Source organism: Ambystoma mexicanum, chromosome 2p, assembly GCF_040938575.1.
Source record: "Ambystoma mexicanum isolate Mex_15411 chromosome 2p, UKY_AmexF1_1, whole genome shotgun sequence".
Lineage (NCBI taxonomy): Eukaryota > Metazoa > Chordata > Amphibia > Caudata > Ambystomatidae > Ambystoma > Ambystoma mexicanum.
The window spans coordinates 806,281,503-806,297,798 of NC_090923.1; positions in this window are offsets into that span (position 1 = coordinate 806,281,503).

Consider the following 16,296-nt stretch of genomic DNA (forward strand, 5'->3'; position numbering starts at 1 on the left):
TAGTCCAGCTTGGATCCTGTTAGGGCACGGGCGATTTCAAGGTAGTTCTGGGAGAAGAGGAAAGGTTTGCTGGCGTTGACAAGTTTGGTGGCATAACCAGAGGATGCCACGTGATTGACCTGGTGGCTCATGTTTAGTGAGGCGTCCAGGTATACACCCAATGTTTTGACGGAGGAGGCAACCGCTATGTGGTGGCTGTCAATGGTGAACGTTTTGTATGCCTTGTGTAGTTTGGCCAAGCAGGCCGGGGGGCCAGTGATGAGAAGCTCAGTTTTGTAATTGTTGAGGCAGAGGCTTTGTGCGGCCATCCAGGACTGGATGGTTTCGTAGATGGTGTTGATATTGATAAAGTCCATGGGTTGATTGCCAGTGAGGGGGGGATGAGGATTTGCGTATCTGCGTAAATGGTATAGGAAATGCCAAGGATGTCTAGGTGGTCCAATAGGGGTTTGGTGTACATGTTGTAAAGTGTGGGTGATATGCAGAAGCCTTGAAGTACACCAGAGGTAAGTGTGGGGGTGGCAGCTGCCTCCCCAGTGAACTCTCTCAAGGATCCGTTACCTAGGAAGGAGGAGACCCATTTAGTGGTGTCCAGTGAGATGTGGGCTGAGGTGGATAGAACTTGGCATAGGATGTTGTGGCCTACAAGGTCAAATGCAGCCCAGAGGTTAAGGAGTAGGAGGAGTGAGAGGGAGCCTTGGTCGTTGGCAGCATCTAGGTGGTCCTTAAGGTAGAGGAAGGCTGTTTCCGTTCTGTGTTTGGGGCGGAAGCCAGATTGTCGGGCCCCTAGGACATGGTGGTGTTACAGTAAGGCTTGGATCTGTAGGTAGGCTACTCTGTCCATGATTTTTAGGAGGAAGGTGACCTTGGTGATTGGGCGATAGTTGATGGGGGTAGCTGTATTGAGCGTAGTTATTATTTTAGTAGACATCCAAGATTCTTTGAGCGAGAGTGGGACCGTGCAGGAGGCGAAAGAGGGGTTTATGAAATGGTGGTAATAAGGGGGAGGAGGGGTTCTGCAAATTCCTTAATCAGTGGGGCTGGGCAGGCATTTCCTTTGCAGCGGGAAGGCTTGAGGCCTTTGATGACATTGGGAAGGTAGGTAGTACTAACAGAGTGGAAGGTGATGTGTAGGCAGTGGTGGGGGTGAAGTGACTGGGTGGGTCTTCTGTTTGATTTTTTTTCTTGTAGCAGTGCAATTTTGCCTATGAAGGTGTCTTGAATGCTATTTCAGCAGGTGTTATCTTTGTGGAAGGAGAGGGGAGATCATAGGGGGTTCTAGTTCTTTGAGGATGGCAAAGAACTTGTGTGAGCTAGCGGCAGCTTTGGAGATTCTCTCGTCTTATGTGGCTGCTTTGGACATAAGGATGGGTTGTTTGTAATGGAGGGGAAACATTGGTGAGGAATGCTTTGTTGGCAGTGGAGGTCTCTTTGCGCCAGGCGACTTCTGCAGCTCTTTTTGAAGCTCTGGCAGTACGGAGGCTAGGGGAGAGCAAGGAATTGAGCTTTGTTGTTTTTTTAATCTCTTGGCTTTGAGGGGTGCTAGCTGATTGATGGTTGTAAAAGGGAATTGTAATGGTCCACTAGAGTAGTGGTATCCAACATGATAGGGATAGGTTGGTCAAAGAGGTGGCGCACATTATCATAGGTGAGGATCCGTGAGCTGCAGGCCATGATAAGGGCCGAGCTAAATTCTGGCTTGGTGGGAGTGGAAGGAACGGGAATGGAGAAGGTGATGGTATGGTGATTCAACCATGGGCAGGGGAGAATAGAGGTGTTGCTGTTATGATCCACAGCCGACCGTGGGCGTGTTGTGTGATGAGTTGGGTGCTGCCTAAGACTTCAAGAGAGGTGGCAAGAGTGGAGGCGTCAAGGTCAGCAGGGTCGTTGTGGTCCCCAACGAGAAGGAGTTGTGAGGTAGGTTTGAGGGTGGATGTAATGAGTTGGATGAGGGCATCCTCAAAAGGTGTGGGTAGGGCCTGGCAGCCAATAAATGAGGTGAATGGTGGTCAAGGCAGTGTGAGAGCAGGACAGTTTGGCTGAAAGGAGTGATGTTTGTTAAAAAAGGATGTGTACATCCAGGGCACCTTTCTGCATTGCTGAGGGATTTTTAAACTGATTTAAACATTGATGTGCTTTGTCCCGGCCTGTCCGTGTGGCGGTTCACTCATGCTGGTGGGCACTCTGTTGAGGGCATGCAATGCGAATGGCACAGGGCTACTTACCCTCGTGGTACAACAATAAGAAACCAGGCTTGAAATACGCTTTGCGCCCATACCTTTTCATGCTTTGGCCGAAGCTTATGTAGCACAAGGGTGGGTGGCCCTCTTCATTTGTTCTATCATGTTTTTGGGACTGTGTGTGCAGGCAAGGTGGGTTATCGTATCTGTGATTTGGCATTCACTCACCAATGCAGAAATGTGTATTGCAATGGACTTCATTTGAAGTTTTTCTGGTGATGCGGCTCGGCTGTTCCTCTTGCTCTTTATTGGACTGTATTAATTAAAAGAGAAATTACTTTGAATCAAGCTGGATTTGGGCACCATGGCACTCACAGGACAAACCCCTTGAGTTGTTTAGGCCATTTGTGAAAATCGTGACATCTGGGGCATCGAACATTATGCATGGGTGATTTGCACACACGCTACATAGGTTTGTTAATTACCATAACTGCTAAAGCGCACCCAATATTTGAGCTTTGAAGGATGTGCTTCCATTGTGTTTAGTGGTGCTGGACTAAAAGCACCACTTGCTGTTTATTTTAGTGCTTCTTCTAAAATGGATAATCCAGCCACAGAAGGTATTTGCTTCAGTTCAGTCAGTAAGCATACTGTAAAGTTATGTGCAATGGGTGGTTTTGGAATCAACAAAGTGAAAGGATTGTAAAACTTGGCATTAATTGCACATTTCAGCATGCATGGACAGGGTGAGAATTGCGTTTGGTCTTTAGATTTACAGTGCACCAAGATTGCTGTCAAACGTGTGGCATTAATGAAACTCCTTTACTATTCCGCACACCATAATACAATTATAGCCATGTCGTTGTGGAATTTAACAAAGTTACTCACCGTAGTGACTATCTTACTCCTAGTCCATAGTCCCCTTTAATCCATACGTGCGGGACATTCCATCCTTCAGGACGGCACCAGAGCACTTTCTTTCAAAAAGCATAAACAATTGAAAATGTTGGTCAATTCTCTTTTTACATGGGGTACCGCACGCGGCCGTAACCCCACCCTCCTGAACTCTGCCCCACGCATCGCCCTGCAGTCCTTTTCTATAGCCAGGTCAGTGACCATTTAAGCAATAATAGAGGATACTTATTAGAGGGGATGGGGCGCGGGCGTATGGAGGAAAGGGGACTATGGACTAGGAGTAAGATAGTCGCTACGGTGAGTAACTTTGTTCTACTCCTACATCCCATCCCCTTTCCTCCATACTTGTGGGAGATTCCAAACCACTCCTCACAGATAATAAGGGTGGATGGAAACTAATTTCTGAAAGAGGTTTTTAAGAACAGCCTGATCGAATCAAGCATCAGCCCTGGCGCTCAGGCCCAAGCAGTAATGCTTACAAAAAGCTGATGGGGAGGCCCACGTAGCTGCCTTGGCAATGGTCTCCCAGGGAACATATTTTTGGAAGGCAACAGCAGCCGCTTAGCCCCATTCAAGATGGGCATGAATGCCCTTCAGAGATTGAAGTCCCTGAATGGTATAGGCCTCTGAGATACAGGAGGCAATTCATCAGGAGATAGCTGTCACGACCCTTGCCCAAAACCCCCTCTGGCAAACCCATTGGCCAGGTGGAGTCAGGACTTGGGCCTCTAGAGCCTGGCATCCATTTCAAAAGCCCTTATGGCGCCAGGCTCATATACCACAAAAAACAACGCGCTTGGGAACTACTTTATTGTATTGTCAGCCAACATGGAGGCATCCGCAACCTAAGAACCAAGCTATGCGGTCTCGTGTTTTGGGTGTGGTAGCCTAGGGACTACTTTACCTGCACTATTTTGTTGGGGCTATTTAAACCACACCCGAGCAAGACAACATGCTTCGCGTTACTTTGCAGCTTGCAACGTGACGCTCACCGTGTCCAGCTATTCCCTCGCAGAAGCAGAACCTGCAAGGAGACAAAAGGAACATCATTAGCAGCAGCATCTTACCTGCAGTCTTCTTCTTTGAACACTCGCAGCTACTGAGAACAGCTTCCTCGAATCTGTACGCCTCCCGGACAGAACGACCAGATAGAGGCAACATTAAAGAAAGCAGTAGAGACATTTACAAATTACGAACTGCTCAAAAGGCTTACCTGGCTGGTCGGCTCTCGGCTGGCACCACTCCGGACATTCCACTTGCGCTGAAGAACACTGCGACCTACCAGGAAGGAAAACACAAGTTAGCAAAGGCAAGACTTTGCAGCGCTGCGCATAGCGCTTACTTACCGCATCATAGCGCTCTTAATGCGCCATCATTTACCGGCGGGGCTCAACCAAACAAGTTCGCCGCGTTGAAGCTTCGCATACCTAAGGGAGAAAAAAAAGAGACATTTTAAACAAAGAAAGGCATGCAGGATAGCAACAAAACTAAAGAACAGCAATAAAACCTACCTGAACAATATGAAACGGGCCGGCGTCAGTGAAGTAACTGGACCGTCCTCGCCCATGAAAGACAACGTGCCCCTGCAAAGAGGGCAGGACGGAGAGCACGCCTAATTCTACCGCACGGTGAGGAGAGGGCGCCAGAGGGACTGAAATCATACGGGGGTGGAGGGAGGATACTTACCCCAGTCGGTCAGTCTTGAACACAGTCCTGCTGTATTTTCAGGCAGAACCTTCCCCGCAGACCACATCAGGGCAAAGCTGAGAAGCATACCAGCAAGTAACCCGGCTAGGTGGCGTCCCTGTGGATACCAGGTGAGTGTAACAATAGTAGCTTTTGAAGCGGGTTTTACATTTGGGTCTCTGAACGTAACAAAGAGTTGGGAGGAGCCCCCGAATTCAGTTGTTCTGTCCAGATAGAACTTCAGAGCTCGCCTGATATCTAGATTGTGTAATACTCTCTCGGAATCTGAGGCCGGGTTCGGGGAAAAAGACAGTTAATGATATAGATTGATTCAAATGAAAATCTATCACTACTTTAGGAAGGAAAGAAGGATGAGCGCAGAGCACAACCTTATCCTTATGAAAGAACCGGGTGTTCCACGGACAAGGCTTGAAGCTCGCTTATATGCCTTGCCAAAGTCACTGCAATCAAAAAGGCAACCTTCCAAGAAAGGTACTTCAGATCCATTATAGCCATAGGCTCAAATGGCATAAGGCATAAGGCGGTCAAAAACACATTTAAATCCCACTTTGGGTGAGGATTGCGTACAGGTGGAAAAAGATGCACCAAACCTGTGAAATGCCTTTTAATGACTGGGTTCGTCAAAGAAAAGGAACAGGCATCAGTGGACAGGTAGGTGGCAATAGCCGACAAGTAAGTCCTACAGGATAGCACATGGATGCCCGAAGCAGACAGATGAGAAATGTATAAAAGGACAGTGTCAATCGTAGCATGTTTGGGGTCTAATTGCTTAGCTAAACACCAGTGACAAAACCAGAGCTACATGCTCCTATACGGAGACCTCGTAGAAGGCTTCCTGGCCACTTGGATAATGCACATATTGTCTTCAGACAGGTTAAATTGCGCTAGGGATTTGAATTCAGGCACCAGGCCGCCAAGCGGAATGATTGTGGGCAGGGGTGCCACATCTGCTGATAGCACTGGTGAAGCAGGTTGGGATTCAACAGCAGTCTGATTGGAGGACAAATCGACAGATGCTGTAGTTCCGAAACTCAGAATCTGTCTCGCCACAGCCGCAAAATGGTCCACTTCTGGAGTGCCCCATTGGCGAAAGATGTTGGAGGACTTCCATGTTCGTTTACACTCGTAGCTGGCTGCTGTCTGCCAGCTGAGTGAATCTGCAGTCATGTTGAGTTGCCTCAGAATGTGTACCGCAAGCAGCCAAATGCCATGCTGGATGGCCCATTCCAACATCTGAATGGCAAGGTCCACAATAGGTGGTGACTTGATACCACCCCGCTTGTTGATCCAAACATGGATACTGAGTTGTCCATGCAGACGCGGACCAGCTGGCTCGTGATGGATGGTTGGAATGCTTTCAGCACTAAAAAAAAAAACAGCCAGGAGTTCCAAATAATTTATATGAAACTGCCTGTACTGCGGTGTCCATAGATCGAAAACCTGGAGATGATCCAGAGTTACTCCCCACCCTAGGAGGGAGGAGACCGTGGTAATTGTCACTTGTGGACAAGGCTCCTGAAAGGAGGCCCCCACCGTAAGATTGCTGGTCGAGGTCCACCATAGAAGGTTCACCATCATGCAGGAAGAAACCGGTATCATCTTGGAATTCGATTCCGAAGCCCGACACCAAGAATTTCGAAGACCCAGCTGCGTACGCCTCATTTTGAGACGCACAAGAGGAAGAGCAAGTACGCACGAGGCCATGAGGCTGAGAAGCCTCTGGAACCACCAGGCCGTCATGTGCTCTGACTGTATGAATAGATGACACATGGCGAATAGATCCGCAATCCTGTCCGCCGTCAAATACACCCTGGAGTCAATCGTGTTCCAACGAAAACCCAGGAAAATCAGGTCTTTGGAGACCATCATGAAAGATGTCCACCAGTTAACAGAAAGCACAAGCTGGAACAGGAGCTGAAGGAGAGACTGGAGATTGCTCAATGCCGTCTGTGGACAAGGGCTGCGTAGTAGCCAATCGTCAAAATACGGATATACATGAACACCCTGTAGCCGAAGGTAAGCTGCGTTGACTGACAATCTTCGTAAAGACGTGCAGCGCAGAGCGGAGACCAAACGGGAGCACACACACAACTGGAAATGCTCCCCTCCCAGGGAGAACCGCAGATACTTTCGATGCGGCCTCCATATCGGGATGTGCATATGCATGTTCTGAAGGTCCACCACACTAAGCCAGTCACCCTTCTGAAGGCAGGACTTTATTTGGCAGGGTTTGATCATCTTGAATTTCTCTTGGGGAAGACAAAGATTGAACTGGGAAAGGTCGAGGATGGTGCACAGGCCAGCCTGGTTGGGTTTGGGCACCGTGAACAGTCGAGAGTAGAAGCCCTCCTCTTGGTCCCCGAGGGGAACAGGTTCCACTGCCCTGAGGTCTAGAAGCTTCTGAACCTCGGGCTCTGAGGGAGGGTGTCCCGATCTGTTGGAAGGGAGGATTGAAGGGTGGGGTAGGGGCAAGCGAAAGCCCGCCCGAGCGATAGACAAAACCCACCGATCGTCAGTGATGGTCTGCCACACCTCTAGATGAGATGAGAATCGTCCTCCCACCCAAATCTCGTGCGACCGACAAAAAATATAATTTTGAAGATTTGTCGGCAGGGAGACTACCTGCTCCTGGAGAGGAGGCTGAAGGCCGAGAGAAAAACCAACCATGTTGTTTTCGATGGGTGCCATCAACCGGAGGGTCAGTTCTGCGCACCCGGCTGTCCTGAAACCCTCTGAAGCCTGAGAAGGATCAAGACTGACATCCTGACCTCTGAGTATAAGGGTCCTTAGCTGGGACCTTTGCCAGGACTGACAAGGATTTGGCAGTTTGGGTACTCGGCTTGGTCTTTGTGAGTTTGTCATCCGTAGAAGAAAAAAAAAACTCCTTTCCATCGAAGGGAAGGCCCAGAACTTTATTTGATTTTTTTTAGTTTTTTTTTTTAAACATTTGTATAGCGCACAGGCAGCCCATGGGCATCGCGGCGCTGTTACTTGTAGTTACACTTAGTAAAAAAAAAAAGCGGAAATACATTACAATGCTTGTGCAGTAGGATCATTACATAATGTATACATAGTGGGCGTGAACATAGATTCTCATGAGGTGTGGGCATAGATTAGATGAGGAGCAGTGTTTTACCGCTTTTCTAAATGCCATGTGAGAGGCTTCTCCACAAAGTGAAGGTGGTAGTGCGTTCCAGTGTGTGGATGCTTATCTCGCACCTCGAAAACTTTGTCGCATGGAGCCACACCTGGCGGGAGGTGTCAATTCCCACCATCAGTCCTCGAGCTGAAGTATCCACATGGTGTGCCGCAGCATCCAGGATATCCTGTGCCAACACTCTAGCATTTGACAACCCGGCCTTGAAGTCATCTAGCCTATCCATACGAGTCCAGAATTTTGTCTTCCTTGGAAAGAATCTGAGCCGCAGCTGTAGAGGTCGCAGAGGCCGACTTGGATTGAAGCGTGGCCGCAGCAACCATCATCGAAGAAGGGAGCAGACAAGACACCAAGGCCATCTCCTCGGAGGTCTGAAGCCTGTATTGGGTGTCAATTCTTTCATTGATATGCAGCCCAGTGAGGGGCTTATCCCAGACTTTACGGGCCTCAGCAAAAAATGACCTTCTGGCAGAACAGGCTGGTACGCTCTTGTGGTGACAAGGTGAATGCTCCCCAAAGCACCCCTTCCTGCGGAACGGGGGTCCTCAGGTAGTGGAATGTCAAGTAGGGCCATCATATCCAGAACCCGGTCATGGAATGCTCTAACAGAGCGGGGCTGCTCATCGCTATCCTGATCTGCTTGAGGGGCATCCAGCGAATCAGGAAGAGACGGCTGTTCCGTCATCGGTTTCAAAGTGCTATCCCGTTCTACCAGCGTCTTCTCTACGGGAGACAGCGGGGGTAGCACCGTCAGCCAATCCCGTTCAGATAACCCTTCCTGGGGCAGTTCCCTTGGCCCCGCCCAAACGATTTACGGGGGATCCCAAGAGGTTTGCAGCGTTCATGAACCAGTGCCGCCTGCACTTCCTTTGTAGACCAGGGGCCTTTCCGAATGACCAATCATGGGTCGCTTTTGTACTATCCTACCTGAGTGGTAGCGCCGCAGACTGGTCTGTACCCTTTGTGGCCCAAGACGATCCTTTGCTGCATGACTTCAGGGGCTTTCAGCAGGAGATGGAAAAGCTGTTTGCCCGTCGTACTCGTGGGCAGGCATTAGACAACGAACTTCTGTCCCTACGCCAAGGGAATCAAGACCTAGTAACATACATAGCCACGTTCAATAAACTCGTAGTTGAAGCAGAATCGCCAGTGGAGAAGAGAACCATGTTATTTCATTGGGGATTGTGGGAGGAGCTCAAGGATGTTCTCACATAAGTAGTGAGCCCCCCGAAAGACTGCTCAGAATTCATTGACCTTGTTGTTCAACTGGATCATAGGTTGCAGGACCGAAGAGCAGATCGAACCAGACCGGACCCTCGACCTATGTATGTGCGTTCAAAGGACAATATTGCCCGCACAACGGAAGGTTCAGGAAAACCAATGCAAATCGGGGGTGGTCAGATCCCCCTTGACTAAAGCGGAAAGGGATAAAAGGAGACAGCAGCAGTTATGTCTGTAATGTGGAAGGTCAGGTCATTTCCTTAAATAGTGTCCTGTGAAGCCTCCAAGGAGGACGGTAGGGGCCACAGACAAGGAAGATACCACCAAGGAATCGGACAACTCCTCAGCCTGGCAAGTGTAGGGGTCCACTTGTCGAGTGAAGAAAGTGAACTACAGACCTCCCATTTTGCACTATCTGTGGTCTTGATCAATCACCAACAACCATCTCGGATGAACGCAGTAAGAGCCTACATTGACAGTGGAACCGTTGGGAATTACATCGACCAGGATCTTGCGGCAAAGATGGGGCTTCCGTTACGCCCGAAATCAACCACCGACACCGTTACCACTGTCGACAGCAAGGAAATAACTTCTGGTCCAGTATCCCAATGCACTGCAGCTTTAACCCTTCTGTGCCAGGATGGACACCAAGAATCTATAGTTTTCGACCTCATTAAGGCACCACAGTTGCGGTTGATTTTGGGAATGCCATGGTTGGTAGCTCACAATCCTCGAATCGATTGGCGAGCAAAAGAATTGGCCTTTCCCGAGACTTGCGCCCACCCATGTTATCGCCAAGAGAAACAACCAATAGACACCAGAACCTCCACGTTTCGACTGTGGCAATCAGCACCCTACCAAGTGAATACCAGGACTTTCAAGATGTCTTTCAGAAAGAAAAGGCTAATACCCTGCCAACGCATAGACCATACGATTGCCAAATTGACCCGATATCCAGTGCACAAATCCCTTGTGGGCGAATTTACGCACTCACGGAACCAGAAAACCAGCACCTGAAGGCCTATCTTGACCAATACCTGGCCAATGGGTTCATTCGTCCCTCGAAGTCTCCAGCAGCGAGTCCTCTATTCTTCGTACCGAAAAAGGAGGGGGACTTGAGAATGTGCATCGACTATCGCGCACTGAACCAGATTACCGTAAAAAACCGCTACCCCCTGCCACTGATCCCTGAATTGCTTGATCAAGTCAAAGATGCCCAAATCTACACAAAACTAGACCTGAGGGGGGCATATCACCTCGTTCGCATAAAACAGGGGGACGAATGGAAAATCGCTTTTCGCACCAAATACGGCTTGTACGAATATCAAGTAATGCCCTTTGGCCTTTGCAACGCGCCTGCAGCATTTCAATACTTCATGAACAATGTCCTATGGAAATTGATTGATGTCTGTGCTCTAGTGTACATCGACGATATTCTAGTATATTCCGCATCAAAGCAAGACCGCGTTAAACACGTCCGATCCATATTGGAGAAACTCCGTCAATACCAGCTCTGCGCCAAGCTCGAAAAGTGCTCATTCCACGTCTCTGAGGTGGAATTCCTGTGCTTTATTCTCAGCCCGAATGGATGTACACAAGGTAGATGCTATCCTGAACTGCCCATCCCCAAATTCATTCAAGGAGGTTCACAGTATGCTGGGTTTTGCAAACTTCTACCGCTGGTTCATCCCAGGATTTTCGCAAATCGTGCATCCCATCACGTCATTGCTAAGAAAAAGCAACAAAAAGTTCCAGTGGACAACAGAAGCCGAGGAAGCTTTCCAGGAACTCAAAGCAAGATTCCCATCTGCCCCAATCTTACGCCACCCTCGCCCTGATCTCCCATACCTGGTGGAAATAGACGCCTCAAGCATGGCTATGGGAGTCTTCCTCTCACAAAAGGACCCTGAAACGAGCCAGTTACACCTAGTTGCCTTCTGGTCACGTAAATTCACACCCCCTGAACTCAATTACACTACCACAGACAAAGAACTCCTGGCCATTAAGTCAGCCTTTAAGGCATGGCGGCACTACCTCTTGGGCGCCAGACACACAATCACCGTAATAACTGACCACCGGAACCTCCAGTACTTAAAAACGGCAGAGCCCCAATCCTCTCGACAACTACGTTGGGCTCTTTTTTTTGCTGAATAGGACTACGTGATTACATTTCGACCAGGGGTGAAAAACGGGAAGGCCGATGCCCTCTCCAGTATGGGGATGTAAGAGCAAGGGTATCAGACCCCTGACCCAATAGCAATCATCCCGAGTGACAAGCTCCTAGGAATCACAGCAACCATAACTCAGAAAGAATTACATGAAGAAATCCAAAACCTGATGAGTCCGGAGCAATTACAAGCGTGGAGTGCACAAGGAGAACATTACATGATAAAAGATCAGTTGCCCTACTTCAGGAATCGTTTATTCTTACCAAACCAAGAACTACGAGAACAAGTCATGTCCGTTTATCATGATTCCTTGATCGAGGGCCACCCTGGAATCGCTAAAACCCTAGCCAAGGTAAAATGAAATTATTGGTGACCCATGTGGCGTAAAGACATTATCCAATTCATCCTATCTTGTGGAGTGTGTGCTCAAAACAAGTCATCCAAGCAGAAACCGGCTGGGCTATTACAAACATTGGAAATCCCACCAGCATCCTGGCACACGTTGTCCCTCGATTTTATTACTGACTTACCACCCCAGTCAAGGGTTTAACACTATTCTTGTGGTCGTGGACCTATTTTCAAAAATGGCACATTTCATTCCTCTTAAGGGGGCTGCCAAATGCTTCCAGTCTGGCAAAGGTATTTCTTGAAGGCATTGTACGGCTCCATGGGTTTCCTTCGTCTCAGACCGAGGTACTCAATTTGTATCCAACTTCTGGAGAAAATGCTGCTCTATGGCCCAGATCGACATCCGGCTATCCACCAGTCACCATCCCCAAACGGATGGTCAAACAGAGGACAAATCAGACGCTCGAGCAGTATCTGCATTGCATGTTACACCAAGCTGAAAGAAGCTGTTTCAACCGATTATGGATAGCTGAATATGCTTATAATAATTCCCTACACACCAGCACCGGGCAGACACCCTTTTATACCATGTATGGCAAGCACCCACGTACTTCTGAGTTGGACGTTCCTACAACCCTGGAAATGCCAGCAGGCAAAACCTTGCACACGACCATTTCTCAAACCTTTAAAAGGGCAGCTGAACACCTACTTTAAGCTAAGAATCGCCAAAAGAAGTTTGCTGATCAACACCGAGCAAAGGCCCCCAACTACCAAGTGGGAGACAAAGTCTGGCTGGAGTCTAAACACGTGTCCATTAAAGGAACCCGAACTTTCCGTCCAAGATACCTGGGTCCGTTCACCATTACCTCTGTGATAAGTCCTGTGGCGGTCAGACTAGCTTTGCCGTCAAACATGCAGATTCTTCCTGTGTTCCACGTGTCTCTCCTTAAACCTGTTCAACCCGGGACCCGGGTAGCAACGCCACCGCAGCCAGTAGTAGTCGCCGGGGAGCCAGAATTCGAAGTCAAGGACATCCTGGATTCAAAGTATGTCAGATCCAAGTTATACTACTTAGCAGACGGGAAGGGGTATGGTCCAAAAGACAGTATATGGGAGCCTTGTGAGTACATCCATGCACCTCGCTTGCTTAGACGATTTCATCAAAACCATCCAAACAAACCAGGACCAGACAAAAGAGCCACCTTGAGAGGGGCCTTGGGGGGAGGAGGGGGATGTGCGGTCATGATTCCTGCCCCTCATGTCCCCAGCCCTCCAAGATGTCAGGCTGGAGCCAGGCCACGATCACCTATATTGCCCTCAAGGGCCTCTCCATCCCTCCAAAGACCCACTTGGAGTCAGACTTGGCGCTTGTGGCACCAGGCTCACTCACTCCCATAGGATAACATTGAGGATTGGACTTGTAGTGCATTGATGGGGACAAGATGGATGCCCCCACATATTTGGGTTCCCAGAACTGCATGTGCAGTCTAGTCTTTTGAGTGTGGTTCAGCCCAGAGACACCTAGGATACCCAGAGACTATTTAAGCCACGCCCAGGCTGAGAAACGTGCTTTGCGTTTTCTGCACCTGCAGCGTGACACTCACCGTGTTCGGATCGGTCTCCAGTAGGCCTGCATCTTTCTTCTGCGCTCAGCTCCTGCAAGAACAAAAACAACGTTAGGAACAGCCTTACCTTGCGGCGCTTCTGCCCATCATTCATCGCTTCTTCTGTTCTGCGGGCATCTTCGGCGGTGTCATTCCTATCCCGGCACGCCGCTTCGTAAGGAAAAGGGAAAAGAACAGAAAAAAGGCATTAGTAAGCATTCAGCAAATCTTAAGACTGTACAAGCTTCAAACGCTTACCTGAATCCCAGCCGCTTTGGGGGAACTCTGTCTCCGGAACTTCTCATCCATCTGCAAGAGGGAAAAGACACTCCAGGTTAGCGTGGAAACATCTAGAGGCGCCGCATACCGCGCTTACTCACCGCATTTCTTCTTCATAACCGACATCCATGCTGAAAACGTCACCGCACCTAAAAGACACAGAAAAAGAACTAAGTTCAATACAAATACGGGAGGGTTGCATCACGCATCGCGCTCTCACTCACCTTCAGCACTACTCATCTCAGCAGCACGTCGCCATCCCCGGATGCCGGCCATCATGTAAGGAAGGAAAGGAACAAAGTTAGAGAACTGTTCAAAAGACTCATTATACTTACCTGTCGGACTCTTGCCAGTTAAGTAACTAGGCAGCAACGAGCCTGCATCAATCAACGCGCCCCTGCGATGAAAGCAGGACAGAGAGCAAACTTTCCAAGAAAACAAAGTGAGCTGTGGATCAAAGGGAACGGTTGGACGCCGGGGAAGAAGGGATTCAAGCACACAGAGACAATAGGGAGTTAAACTACCAATCCTGTGTTTCAGGTTCAATCTCCAGTAGAGTAGACTACAGGGAAGGGTTCAAGGTCGTAAGAGGTCAGAACAGGCTGAGTGACGTCCCTGTGGATACCAGGTGAGCGTTACAGTTCATTGACTGTCTAATTTTGTTTCGTAATTCGGCTTGTGATAACGCTGTTGTGATACCCAAGAGTTTGTCTTCAGGTATGATGGGTAAAGGGTCTGGAGTTGTATACACCATTTCATTGATGCCCATTCGAGATAAGGCGTCAGCTTTCCCATTCTTGACCCCTGGTCGAAAGGTGATCACGTAGTCATATTCGGCGAAGAAGAGGGCCCACCTTAACTGGCGTGAAGACTGGGCTTTGGCTGTTTTGAGATATTGCAGGTTCCAGTGGTCTGTGATCACTGTAATGGTGTGTCTAGCTCCCAGAAGATAGTGTCGCCATGCCTTGAAAGCGGACTTGATGGCTAGGTGTTCTTTGTTCGTGATAGCGTAATTAATTTCCGGGGGTGAGAATTTTTTTGACCAGAAGGCCACAGGATGCAGCTGGCCAGTTTCTGGGTCCCTCTGTGAAAGGACCGCTCCCATTGCCATACTGGAAGCGTAAGTTTCTACGACATAAGGGAGGTCTGGACGCGGGTGCCGCAGGATTGGAGCGGAGGTGAACCTTTGTTTCAGTGCCTGAAAGGCTCTTTCTGCTTCCTCAGTCCAAGCAAACTTTTTATTGCTTTTTCGTAGCCGCACTGTGATCGGGTGCACAACCTGAGAGAAGTCTGGGATAAACCACCAGTAAAAGTTTGCAAAGCCTAGCATGCTCTGTATCCCCTTCAGAGATTTTGGTAATGGCCATTTTAGAATAGCGTCAACCTTTTGTACGCCCATTCTGATGCCTTTTGGTGAAAGGATGAAACCAAGGAATTCTACTTCAGTGACGTGAAAAAAACATTTCTCCAGCTTTGCATACAAACGATGTTGGCGGAGCTTGGTGAACGAACATGCCTGATATGATCTTGTTTTGAGGCTGAGTAGACCAAGATGTCATCAATGTACACAAAGGCGCAGACGTCAATCAGTTCTCTCAAGACATCATTCATAAAATATTGAAATGCTGCAGGAGCGTTACATAAGCCAAAAGGTATGACTTGATATTCAAACAAGCCATATTTGGTACAGAAAGCGGTTTTCCACTCATCTCCGCTTCTGGTCCAGACCAGGTGGTATGCTCCCCGAAGGTCTAATTTGGTATAGATCTGGGCATCTTTGACTTGGTCTAGCATTTCCGGGATAAGAGGCAATGGGTAGCGGTTCTTCACGGTTATCTGGTTTATTGCGCAGTAATCAATACAGATCCTCAAGTTCCCTTCCTTTTTCGGTACGAAGAACAAAGGACTGGCTGCTGGGGACTTAGATGGATGGATAAATCCGTTTGCAAGGTACTGGGCCAAATAGGATTTCAGGTGAAGGTTTTCTTGGTCTGGTAAAAGCGTAGATCCTGCCACAAGGGATTTGTGCCCCAGGAATAAAGACAATTTGACAATCATAAGGCCTATGCGGCGGCAATGTGTTAGCCTGGTCTTTTTGGAATACGTCCTGAAAGTCACGATATTCATCTGGCAAAGTATTAGTTACTCCCAGAGTAGAGGTTCTAGTATTGGAAGTCTTGGAGACACAGGAGTCGGGTTCCGGGTCAGGAGAGTAGCAAGTCAGGGAGCAGTTGCTGGAGAAGGCTAATTTCCGTGCCCGCCAGTCTAGCAAAGGGTTGTGAGCAACCAACCATGGCATCCCTAGTATCAACCGGAACTGAGGTGCCTTTATAAGATCGAACGAAATACACTCCCGATGTCCATCCGGGCACAGCAAGGTTACTACTGCTGTGCACTGGGTTACTGGTCCGGAGGCGATTTCTGTCCCATCCACAGTAGTCACCTTGTCCCTGGTAGACTTAGAACACAAAGGGAGCCCCATCTCTGCTTCCAACTCTTGATCTATATAGTTCCCAACTGCTCCGCTGTCGATGTATGCTTCTACGGCATGCATCTTTGACGATTGTTGGTGATTTATTAAGATCACGGGTATCGCAAAGTGTGAGGTCAGTGGCTCTTTCTCATCACTCGACAAACTGACCTCTACGGTTGTCGAGCTTGGTAGTTTTCCGATTCCTTAACTGCATCCTTTTCTGTGGCTCTGACTGTCCTCCTTC